General features: G+C 38.1%; 1 pseudogene; it reads left to right on the top strand.

The window, feature by feature from the left end:
- The first annotated feature begins 7,171 nt into the window (after window positions 1–7,171).
- On the top strand, window positions 7,172–7,810 carry Snw1-ps6 (SNW domain containing 1, pseudogene 6; annotated as a pseudogene).
- Window positions 7,811–9,926: the final 2,116 nt, after the last annotated feature.

Below are 9,926 nucleotides of genomic sequence, written 5' to 3'. Positions count from 1 at the left end.
TCTTTTCAGGTTTCCCCTATGGAACCCCCCAACCCATCCTCCCTTTTCTGCTCCTATAAGGGTGCTCCCCCTCCCACCCACCCATTCCCAACTCACCACATTGGCATTCCCCTACACTGGGAAATCGAGACTTCACAGGACCAGTTTCCTCCTATTGGTGCCAGACAATGCCATCCTCTGCTACACATGCAACTGGAGTCATGGGTCTGTCCAGACCTGTTGTACTTACAACTCAATGAGGTCCTAACCTTATGACTTAGGATTATTGTGTTGTCTTGTTTTTGTGAGTTAGGTTCTACTCCATAATCCAGAATAGTATGGACCTCACCTGTGACTTAAGGTACCCTCAAAACTATAGTGATCCTACTGTTCTAGCCTCCCATGTGTTGTGATTGTAGGCATAAGCTACTGTGCCTATTGGTTTGGCATTATTTTTAATACTCAAATAACCAAACTATTTTCTTACTTTAGATAATCCAGAAATCCTACTTCAATTTTTCCATAGGGCAAAAGGCTTATCAATATTAACAAGCACTATCTTTAATTCTTTTGTTTGTCTCCAATGAGACTCAAGCTTAATTATCAAGCTTCTGAGTAAGGAAAAAAGAATTTTTTATTAGATATTAACTGAGATAATTAAATCTCCTCATTTGAAGCATTTTGCTCAGTTGGGATCACCTCAATGTGATGTCTTAACAGTAAAGAGCCTCTTAGTGTTTTCTTTTCATCTTCATAATTCCAGGAGGAAATGCTTGGCTAAAAATTCACTTTTATTCCAGTTGCCACCCTCTTGGATAAAACTAAAACTTGATGTGGCTCATCATCAGCCTAGAGAATATTCTTGCACTGTGGTCCTTGTCCCAGCAGCACAGTTGCCTACAAATGCAAATGTCTGAGCTAAGACCAATGTAATTAGGACCCCAAGACTGAGACCAACAGGATTGTCTGCTCAATAGCCCTTCCAGATGATTCTCATTTACTACAGTCTGAAGTATTTTTAGAACAGGTTCTTCTATCCCATGCTTCCCTCAAATTTCCTATGTGGCAGAGGATAACCTTGGGCTTCTCACTTACCTGCCTCTACTCCTCCAGTGTTGCTATTATAGGAATGTGCTACCATTCCCGGTTTCATGTGGTGCTGGGAATTGAACCCGCGACCTCCTTCATGCTGGACTCCCACTGTACCAACTGAGATATATCTCTATTAAGTTTGAGAACCATTGTTCCTTATGTAGTTCAGGAGACTTAAGTTTCAGGAACAATGAGAAGAATGTGGAAGTTGACCTTAAATCTTTGAATTTCAGACCTATTTGTAATACAGTTCTATGACCTTACCTGAATCATTCCAATTGCTTGGGGTTTGAAATTCCCAGTTTTCAAAGTTAAAGAGTTGAAGTAGCTGATGTTTAGAAATTCCTTACAATGTGAGGCCTAGTGGAAATGTTAGGTAACAGGAGGCATGACCTTTTAGCTTCTTGTCCCATTTCTCAATTTTTTATTGCTTTCTGACCATGAAGGGACAAATTTTGATCCATAACATAATGTCCTTGGTGATTATCTGCCTTGTCATAGGTTCAAAAGAATTGGGATAAGTCACCTTGGCATAAAACATTTGAAATCATGAGCCAAAGTTGGCATATTCTCTTTTTAAGCTGATTGCCTTAGGTATATCATTACAGTAATAGAAAGCAGACTAATACATCATTTAGTTGAAAAGATTTTGTTGTATTCTGTTGTTTTTGTGTAATTAGTGATGTTTCCAGGTAGCTCTCAAAATCATGTCAAAATCAAACAGGTTGAATTCTGTTCAGTTTCCCTTTTAGAAAATAAAGAAGAATGAGTATTGCATATTTGAAGACATTCTAAATAAATAGCTTATTTCTCTAGGACCTTTTATATTTTAGTTATCTGGCAAATGAACTTATGCAGCAGTATATTTTTTCATAACAATGATTCATAATAATGAAGGAAGCCTGTACACAGAGGTAAAATGTCAATGTGTATCAGCAGCACATGGAGACAGTATATCAAATCGTCATGTAAGGTGCCTAATTCATTATTTTAAGATTAATATCAATTGAAATACTTAAAATATTGTTGTAGGTGTGGACTCAGTTGTATTCAAGGCTTTGTGGGGTGTCATTATTTAGTTTCTTAGGCACAGACATGATCCTTTTACTGTCATATTTCATCTCAGAGGTTGTTCTAAATGGTGAGGATCAGAAATAAACATTTAAAAATTTAATAGAATATTATCACCTGGTTTTGGGGGAGTGGAATATAGCCATTGATTTCCCGTTGAAAGTTTTGTGTGAAAAAATTATTCCACAATACTGGAAGTCAGGTAATGTGGGCTTTTACAGGAGACTTTAAGAAATCTCCTTCCCCATTTCTAGAATGATGAAAGCCAGGTTCAATGTAAGATTAGCCTACATTCCATGAAATAAGAGTAGATCTATGTAATATATAAGACTATAGCCTATATCTGGGTAAGATTGGAAAATAGAAGTAGGTTTTCAGAAGGGCTGGAATCCTGTACATGCGGCTTCAGATCCCATTTCAGCCACCAGTTGCCATTGTTATAGTTGATGGTTTCATATTTTCTAACTCTTAGCCTCTCAGTTTGCTTTTTGTTTTGAAATAAGGTCTCATTTGGTAACCAAGGTTACCTGGAACTTGAGATCATCTGCCTCAGCCTCTCAAGTGATGTGTTTCAGGTGTGTAACTTCACATCTGGCTTCATGGCTTTCTGAGCACTACCCTCTGCATTTTGAGCTCATTTTTTCAAATATCCCCCATTCCAACAACTTTTGTAACCAGTCTAGAACTATAATTTATCACACTTCCTTATCTCATAGCAACCTTGATTAGACTCCATAGTGCACTATTAATAATTGTTCTATTGCTTAAACCTTCAGTTCCTTCACTTCCTCTTCCTCCACCACAATGATTTAGTCAAAATTATTCTCCCTTGGGGCTAGATGGATTGCTCAACACTTAAGAACTCTGTGTTTCTAGAGGACCTGAGTTCAGTTCCCAATACCCCATATCTGATGACTCCCAACTGCTTGCAATTCCAGTTCCAGGGCATCTGATAACCTCTTCTGGACTCTTCAAGCACCTGAACTCACACATGTACACCCCCTCAAAGTATATACATATAATAATAAAACTAGAAAGCCTTAATAGAAAAAATGATTCCCCATTAACCCAATTTGCTCTTATGTTGCTACCTGCTTCTTGCTTCACTTCGAGATAAACTCACTGACCAAGTTCCCTGTATCTCCTAACTCCAATTCTCTTATTCTCTCTTACAAAGTCCTCTATAACTCCTAGTACTTCACAGATACTGCACTTGGCAAGGCCTTTAATGATTCTATGTGATCTTATATGTCTGTAACATTGGCCATAAGTAGCCATGTATTATTTGGAAGGCTTACCTCACTTGACTGTGAGGATACCATCATTTCTGGTTTCCTTCTCATTTTGTTGACTGCTCCTTCGAATCATTAGTTTGGGTCTCTTCCTATTCTTTCTAAACTCTAATTTTTAAAGAACTTTAGAGCTGATTCCTGGAACTTATTTTTATGAATTTCTAGACAATCCACTGAATTTTTAAATAATCTCATTTGGTAGTAGTATTTAATACTGGAAATTTCTCCCAAACTACTCTCTGTCTCCCTCTCCCTCCCTCCACTTGGATTATACTATCTAAAAACAACCTGAGTTCTTTCTACATGCCAGCACTTTTTCAATTTTCTTTCTATTTGTTTAGAATATTGCACGCCCTACAAGCATCTCAAATTTAGCCTGTCTAACACTAAGTCTATTGCTAGTCCTCACCCAAGCTAGTCCCTCCCTCATTCCCCACCTTAGTGAATGGCAGCACCTTTCTTCCAGTTGTTCACGTCTCAAACTTCAGAGGAAATCCAACTCTACTCTCTTTAATACTGGCAGAAAACCCTCTTATTATTAGTTTCAGAATACATTCCACATCCAAACAATCTTATGACCTTCAGCACCAACCCCTGCTCCAAGTCCCCATCAGATTGCTTGGAATCGGGTTTCTCCACCACTTCTCTTCTTTCACTATTGCCTCTCCACTACACACTGGCTACAGTCAGTCATGAAAAACCAGCCACCTAGGTCTTTCTTCAGCTCAGACTTCTAATGACTTCTCATCTTACTAGTTTTTACTGTGACCTAATAGACACTAAATGACAGACTCCTAGTTGAGACTCTCTCCCTTTGTCTCCTCCTCCTCTTCACCTTATTATTGCATTCCATTGCAGTGGGTTCCTGATACCTCCGGGCTCCCTCCCTTGTTAGGAGTCTATCCCAGGTTTCTATCCTTTCTTATCTGAGAATCAAAGGACCATACATGTCACATGTCATTGCATTTAATTAAAGTTGGAATTGATAGTTACTCATTGGAAGAGTCTTAGGATAATCTTGAACTAGCGAGCAATGTCCCATCTTTTAATTATTTTGTACTAACTTCTGTGTGCATCATTCATTGCACACAATTTAAAAGACAGAAACGGATTAAATATAGAATCATAGCAAAGTTTGTATCATTCTACTATTATACTCAACAGTGATTTAATTTTCAGCTAATTATACAATCTATAAGGTTATATTGATGACAATCATTTTTATATTTTATTGGATCTGTGGTTTTGTTTACATTTAATTTATAATTTAGTTTTAGTTAAATAGTTGCATAAGAGTAGTAAGCTTAAGGAGTTTATTTTAAGTTTAATGTTTGTGTATAAGTAATAATAGATTACAATAGAATCAACAAGACAACACTAGAATCTAAAAGTACTGAAAGAGCACATTTTGCATGGTCATATAATTTTCAAAATATGACTTCTTATGAGGGGGAAATAGGGAAGAAGTGTGTGTTCTGGTTAGGGTTATTATTGCTGTCATGAAACACCATGACCAAAGCAACCTGGGAAGGAAATATTTATTTGGATTACATTTATTGCCACATCACTGGTCATCATCTGAGAAAGTCGGGACAGGAACTCAAATAGGTCAGGAACCTGGAGGCTGGAGCTGATACAGAGGCCATTCAGGAGTGCTGCTTAGTGGCTTGCTTCCCCTAGCTTGCTCAGTCTGCTATCTTATAGAACCCATACCACCATCCCTGGGATGGCACCACCCCCATTTGGCTAGGGTCTCCCCTATAAATCACTAAGAAAATGCCCTACAGGCTTGCCTAGAGCCCAATCTTATAGAAGCATTTTCTTAATCAAGGTTCCTGCCTCTCAGATGACTACAGCTGTGTCAAGTTGACATAAAATTAGTGAGCATAGTGTGAAAGGTTTATATATTTCAGATCAACGATAAAAAATTAAGAGAACTCCTAACAGTACATTTAACCAATAATAAAACTACATAAAAATAGTAAATTGAAAATGTTACTTGCTTAAGAATATATTAAACTTTTACAGTGAACAGAGGAAATTATATTAATTTTCCAGATCTCTATTCATTTCATTAAACACTTTTCAACTAGGACAAAAAGAAGTTGAAGATAAAATTAAATAACATGGACAATATTGAGACTATCTTCCTACAATAAAGCCAAATGTCTTTTTGCTTTCTTGTCTTTGTAAGATTAAGTCTCATAAAGGGGCATGACTATCCAGTGACTGCATGATAACCCATAAATAAAACCACAAGGCCTCTTTAAACTTTGATCATTTGAAAAGAATGATTTGGAAATTTTATAAATTTTCAAAGTTGTTTCATAAATTGATTCAACTTAAATACCTAGAAGAATGAATAAGCTTTTTAAAATGTAGTTGGAGTCCAGTAGTTCATTAAATTAGCTGTTTAGTATTAGATAGAATTTTAATATTCTCACCCCTTTGATGCTCATTTACTTTCTTTCCAGAATTAACTCAAATGCCAACTAAATGATGCTGTGAAGGGATTTTGCAGGTGTAATTAAGGCTTTAAATCAGTTGACTGGAAGAATATACAAGTGGGAGATACTTCATGTGAGACCTTCAAGAATGACTTTTCTTTCACTGATGGCAATAGAGACTGTTGGAGAGACATATTTTAGATGACTCAGAAGAAAGCAGATACCCATGAGAATTGCTTTTGGGTAGTTTCCAGAAATGAGAGCAGCTGCCACCCCCTAAATTGTTAGAAAAATTGGAACCAGTCTGACAATTCCAAAGAACAGAATTCTAGAAATGATTCATTGAGAGGACCTCAGGCTTAGATGAGAACCATAACCTCCACTGACAGTGATATCACCCCCAGTAAGACGCTGAAGACGATCCAGGCACATTGTACCCAGATGTACCACGTTGTACCAGAGTTTTACACCGATGCATGCATGGGTTTAAGCCACTGAATTTATGACTATTTATATAGCAACAGAAACCAAAAACAAAAGCTGTTTCTGTTTTACAAACCCTCTTTCAAGTTGTTAGTTAGGGGAACCCAGGAGACTCCCAAAACAATAGAGGTTATTGCTGTTGCCCTTGTCTGCCTTCCAGAAGTTGAAGATAAGTTTCTATTGCTGATGACATTATGAATATTGGCTACAGGACTCAGAGGAACAGATCTGAATTTGATCCAAAAGCTTCCGCCCTGAGGATTAGCTTTCCTAGTTCCAGAAGGTTCCATACAAGTTTCCAAAGAGGCATGCGACAAACAGTCTTACTCGGCTCCAATGCCTATGAATCACAACAATCAGGGAGCAGTAACCCTAAGGGTTCAAGAGTGGCAGACATAACTGGGCAGTAACCAAACCCTCTTTAGCTGGACTTAAGACCTGCTTACCACGAGAAAAATCATGCTTGCTAGTAGAAACTTAGCCAATTACTTTGGACTGGTGAAATCATAGAGCTTGTAGGAGAGCCTACAACCATCACTTTTCTAAACTAGTACAACATTGTGGATTTGGTTTATAGCTTATATTGTGTTAACTGAGTTCCTAAATTACATGGGAATTCACACATCTGCATGTGAAATGATGAGGGTCCCTGTTCCCAGCTGGTTCGAAATGGTCAAGTCGCCAGCAGCTAGTGGCTGGGCATGGAGACAAAGGCAGGACTTTAGATTTTCTGGTTAAGGGAACCGTGGAAAGAAGGATTTAGATTCGCCATGCTAGGGAAGCAGGAGGGTCAGGCTTGAAAGCAACATGGAAGAAAGCATTCAGCAATGTAAGAGCCTGGGAAGAGCAGCCCCAGGGGCACTTTCTTGCTTGGGTCTGGGGTAGCAAAGATAGAATATAGATTTTAGTAAGTGAAAGAAATTAAATCTGTCATGAAAGGCATAAAGAGTGGTAGCATGACAGGAACCTTTCCAGGGAAGCTCCTGATAAGCGATCAACACTACAGAGAAGTGAAAATCGAGATATGAGCGAAATCATTGTTCTTGGTATGTCCAATTCTTGAATGTCCAATGAAGTTCAGTATAACCAAAGGATCTTCAACCCATCCAAGGGTATGGACAGTGGATTTACAGGTGGAATTTCTAATGTTTATGACGAGGCCTGGAGACATGGCAAAGATGGCTCTGAGTATCTACAAGTCAGGTCAAAAACTGGATGTGTATGGTGATGACCTAGAAACTAGGAGAAAGACCAACAGATTTGTTCCTGATAAGGTGTTTTCTGGTTCAGACCATAGACGGAGAGGCCAAGAAGAACCAGTTCAGTTTGAGGAAGATCCTTTTGGTTTGGACAAATTTTCTGAAGAAACCAAACAGCATGGTGGTTCTAAATGACCTTCTGAAAGCAGAACATGAGAATGAAGGCAAGAAGTGAAGGAAGGAGTAGGTAGGCCTCTCGAAACTAAATCTGACAAATACAGCAGAGGACTGCCTGGTAGGGCCTCAGTGAAAGAAGATGCACATAACTTTTGAGACACTTGAGACTCCAGGAAGTGGGGACATCCTCTTGAAGCAGGGGGAAAAAGAATGGAATGAGGAACTGTCGATAGACTAAAGATAATTAAAAATAAATAAACAAAAAACAAAAAAATGTTTCCCCTTTCCACCAACTATTTTGAAACCATGTATTAACTTTCAGTATTACCTGTTGGAGCAAGTATGAAAAGTAAAATTATCTGTTTATCCCAGGACCTTCAAATTTAATTGAGTTAGTACTGTGTCAAAAAAATGACCTCAGAATGTCAAAGAATAAAAAAGAAATAATAGAAATCCAATAGCAACAAAGAAAGTTCAGGAAAAAAATGCAGGGTGTCCAGTTGCTACAATTCCAGTCATAAGTATCTGGGGAGGCATGGTTTAGGCTGGAGGAGTTTCTCATGCCCTGTATTGAATTGCACAAGGCATCTGGGGAAGAAGTTGTCACTGTATAGAAAGTCCGTTTTAAATAACAGAAAGTGATCCATCAATACTGTAAACTTTGTACAGTCTATTTAGACACAGCAAAGGAAGAATTGGCATATTTGATGTGTTGACAAAGAATACCTTTAAGCAGATGAAAATTGAAAGATGTCTTTAGTTTTGCAGATTTATCTACAATTGGAAAACTTCTGGAAAGGTCAAAATTTGAGGGTTTGTAGGACTGTAAGCTCTCTGTTGCAATTAGACAGCTCTGCTGGCATTGTGGGAAATCAGTACAGCCAATACATACACAAAAAGATACAGGCCTCTTGCAGTAAACTTTATTCATAAAAAACAACTGGCAGGCAAGATTGAACTCAAGGGATGTAGTTTGCTAACCCTAATCTAGAAAGGTGAAAAGAGTTTGAACTGGGAGCAGCCCCTCAGGTAAAAACAGAAGGGTAGAAATCTGAGAGACATCATACATCATGGCAGTAAACTCATAGTCACTGATAACTAATTGGCTTTGGAGGGATAGTGATGACTTCAGACTTTTTTTTTGGTGGGGGATTGTGGTGAAAACAAAGGTGGAAGGTGTGTGTGTATGTGTGTGTGTGTGTGTGTGTGTGTGTGTGTGTGTGTGTGTGTGTGTGCGCGTGTGTGTAGAAAACAGTCTGGTAGTTTATTTCCAGTTAGGTAGAATGGTTTTAGGAGGTAGCTGGAAATATAAGATAACGGGGGAGAGCAGGGAGGGAGAAAGGGATATTGGGAAATTGGTTGGACAATTTGGGAGTTATTTTTATAGGATCATGGGTATAGGTGAGATCACACATGCAAAGTTTGTAAAATATGAGATAATATACATGAAGGTGCTTAAACTTCCAGGCATTGTCCAAGTATAAATATTCATGTTAAGTGTGATAAACAGAAGCATAATATGCCTTAGAAACTATTTTTATGTGTCAGAATCCCTGAAAACACCCCATTATAGTATTTTCATCCTATGATGGATTTTGGGCAGCTTTTTCCTCCTCTTGTATACACCCTGACATTAGGACACATTAAGTATTATTCATGTGATAGGATAATGATTTATACGCTACCTCAAATGCTCTCAATCCTTTTTTTGGTAGATACAGATTTGTAAGAGGGCAGAAATGAAGGCACAAAGATGTCACTTTGATGTCATGGCTTGGAGTTTTATTTAAATGAGGAATGAGGTAGCACCTTTGAGGAGTTTCAATGTTTAATCACTTAGATCAGGCACATGACCCAGGATATACAGAACAGTAGACTCAAGTGATCATATAAAGTCAGAGTTGAGTTATCCCTGATTCCTTGAAGAGTTTTATCCAAGGAAATTGCTCAATTCCCTAATCTCAAGAGAAAGAGTGTCACCCTAAAATATTCTAGACCTACTTTTCCAGGGTGTTTGTTCTCTTGCTGATGAGTAAAGGATTTCCAAATGTAGAAGTTAGAAGGGAACTTATATTTCATGGTTTTGTGGATATGGAATGTGGGTGCTGCATGGTCCTTTTGCTCTATGTGGTGTTTGTTGATGGAAGTCACTTGGTGATGGTTGTTTGATGAATGGGGTGCTATCA

The sequence above is a fragment of the Rattus norvegicus genome, chromosome X (assembly GCF_036323735.1).
Source record: "Rattus norvegicus strain BN/NHsdMcwi chromosome X, GRCr8, whole genome shotgun sequence".
NCBI lineage: Eukaryota > Metazoa > Chordata > Mammalia > Rodentia > Muridae > Rattus > Rattus norvegicus.
This window is presented reverse-complemented; position numbering and strand designations above follow the sequence as displayed.